Below are 2,932 nucleotides of genomic sequence, written 5' to 3'. Positions count from 1 at the left end.
TTCTTCTTCCTTAAATAAACGGCATCATCGTTTGTTGCAGGAGAGCAACTCAACTTCATATCCTCATCAAATGGTCCCATAAAGAGCAACAATTCTATGAAAGAATGGGATAATAGGTTATAGTATTAAATATACATTTTACATACATACATGTGACGCGTCAACATAAAAACAATCTTGAACAAAAATCATGAAAAAGAGAAAATCACAATTTATTTTTTCACTATGAGACATTTTCAATAAGAAACGGATTGCTATGTACTATTGTTGACAGTAGACGACCATGGAAATGATTTTTTTAGATTTCTCTGAGTTCTAAGGTCTTAAAAATGAAGAAATGATAATTTTAATGAATTTATATAATTAGCAATATCTCGTAAAAGCCAAAGCAATGATAGGCAAGTATAATACATCATTTAAAGGCTATTAGTTAGTTGAACAAACATTTTTTTTGATTGTTATGATAAAAAAAAAAGTTTATAATGAATTTTATTTTGACCTTAAATTTTTTAAGGTCCTTGCTTTATTTTTTTTATTTTAATTTTTACCATATATAGGTTGAAATCTTATATTCTTTTTTTTTAACTATCAAGTGTTAAGTTTATTAAATTAGGAATAATGGTAGGAATTCATTAACATGTTGACCCATAAGCCTTAGGGGAGCAACTTCAACTTAACATTCCTCCTAGACGGGTGTATATTTTTTTATTTTTGTGTGTTCCATATAATTTCTGCAAATTTCATCTTTATTTTTTGTTCAACAAACTATTTTCTAAAACGTGTTTTCGAGCATATAACGACGAAATCATGAACCCGAACCGTGCCAACATTCGAATTCATTTGGAGGGGAAGAGATGAAGGGCCATTTCCAAGGCCCTGAAAGACTTCAAAATATCCAATACATCGCTCTACTACAAGATCAAGCGGTACAAAGAACCGGGAGTGTCAAAAACAGGCCCAGGAGTGGTCGCCCAAGTTCCATAAAAACACCGATTTTGATCGATGCAACGAGGTAAAAGATCAACTGCAAAAAGAAGTGCTCCCTGATAAAGATGGATCAAAAGGCTGGTGCGTCTCGAGATACCAGCGTAGGCTGGTCAAAGAAGAACTGACAATAAAGCTGTATCATCTACAAAAGCGACAGCTTCTCAGCGAGGCCACATTGGCCAAGAGACTGACCCGTGCAAGGTGATTCTAAAATTCCGCAATTCTTTCGTTTATGTTTCAATTATATGGACTGACGAGAAGATCTTCACTTATGGAGCTCCCTTACAACAGACACAACAACGGGGTGCTAGAACGGAGTATCAAAAGCCAACCTCTTGCAGGATGAAAATGCTCTTGATCTTCATTACTGAGGGTCTGAAGGTTAATCAATGTGTCTATCTGAACATGTTACAGCCCAAGTTCTTCCCTTGGTGCAGTAACAGCACTGTGAAGGATATTATTGCTTCAAGTAGGACGGAGCACCTTCACATACTACAAAGTCTGTACAAGAGTAGTGACAAGCTAATTTCGTGCACTTTTGGAGCAAGGACTTGTGGCAATTGTGTCAAAAGATGTTTCGAGATAAAAATATTTGTGTACTTTCTTGGCTGTGGAAGTTCTCCTAGACTTATGGATCAACCTGTATATTGTTAAGATAAAGGTTTCATTGAACAATCCCAATTTTATGAAAGTATAACAAATAATATATGAATGAGATTAATTTTTTATCATTCACATCATTACTACTAATTCCATGAATTTTCCATTCTACAGTTTAACAAAAAAAAAACTTTATATGGTTAAAATATATGAAAAAATGAAGTCCATATATGGACGTACCTAGAATATTGTAAGGCCATAGCTTACTTACGAACCATAGAATTAGGTTACCACATCTGTCGTGCATTGTACATGTCTAAATAAATATATATATATGATTAAAGGAAGTTTTTTGTTAGAACAACTCTTCTCTCAATATCATTTAAATATATGTATATGGAGTTAACAAGGGTGGTCACATGGGGTGGGCTCGAGGGGATGTACCCCAACCCAATTAAGATATTTGTACTAGATTTTTTTTGGTCAGGATAAAAAGATTTTACGCGGAAATAGGGGTTTTAATTTTTTTTTTTTAAGATTAATTTTCTTAAAAAAAGGTCATTTGGGCAAATTATGCGCTGAGCAAAAATTAAATATTTGAATTATTTGTGAATTGCTATGGATTTTGGAATTTTTTTTCAATTTCTTTTTCATAAAACTATGCCCCCCCCCCTAAATATAATCCTGCTAACACCCCTATTTAGACATGTATACCTACAAAAAGTGAAATACCCTCCCCCCTTTATACTAAATTTATTATATATAACAAGCTCTAGGTTAGTTTTTGATTACGTAGGCTTCTCTAGATCCATCGCATGTATCAACAATCGTAATGTAAAGTAAGATTATTAGTTGGATCCTGTATAACATTTAAGTTTTATTTAGTTTTAATCCTATTGATCCAATTGGGTTACATCGATTAGATATTTGGTGTACACTGTCCCCGTTTGCGTCTTATACGTCATACTTTCTCATTCTATATCGAAATTGGAGACAAGGAAAAGTTGAAATTCAATTATTGTAACCTTTAAGTACTAAGGAAATAACTTTGCTAAGAGAAGAATATATTATTGCCATTGGAGTTGGACCTCAACTTTTTCAAGATATTCAGACAATTAGCACTTCAGAGGATCATGAAAGTAGATGGAAGTTCTCGTTATGTGGAGAAGGTTATGAGTTTCTCTCTTATGGAGTATACAGGGGGAGGGGAGGGAAAAGAGGGACTTGGAGGCGATCCATTGACTGAGAACACATGCCGGAGGAGATCCCATCGTAGAAATAGTTGTAGTACTTTACATAATGAGATGTGATCTCCTTCACCCTCATCCGTGGGTGGACTCCAGGT

This window comes from Lepeophtheirus salmonis, chromosome 5 (assembly GCF_016086655.4).
Source record: "Lepeophtheirus salmonis chromosome 5, UVic_Lsal_1.4, whole genome shotgun sequence".
In the NCBI taxonomy this organism is placed as follows: domain Eukaryota; kingdom Metazoa; phylum Arthropoda; class Copepoda; order Siphonostomatoida; family Caligidae; genus Lepeophtheirus; species Lepeophtheirus salmonis.
This window is presented reverse-complemented; position numbering follows the sequence as displayed.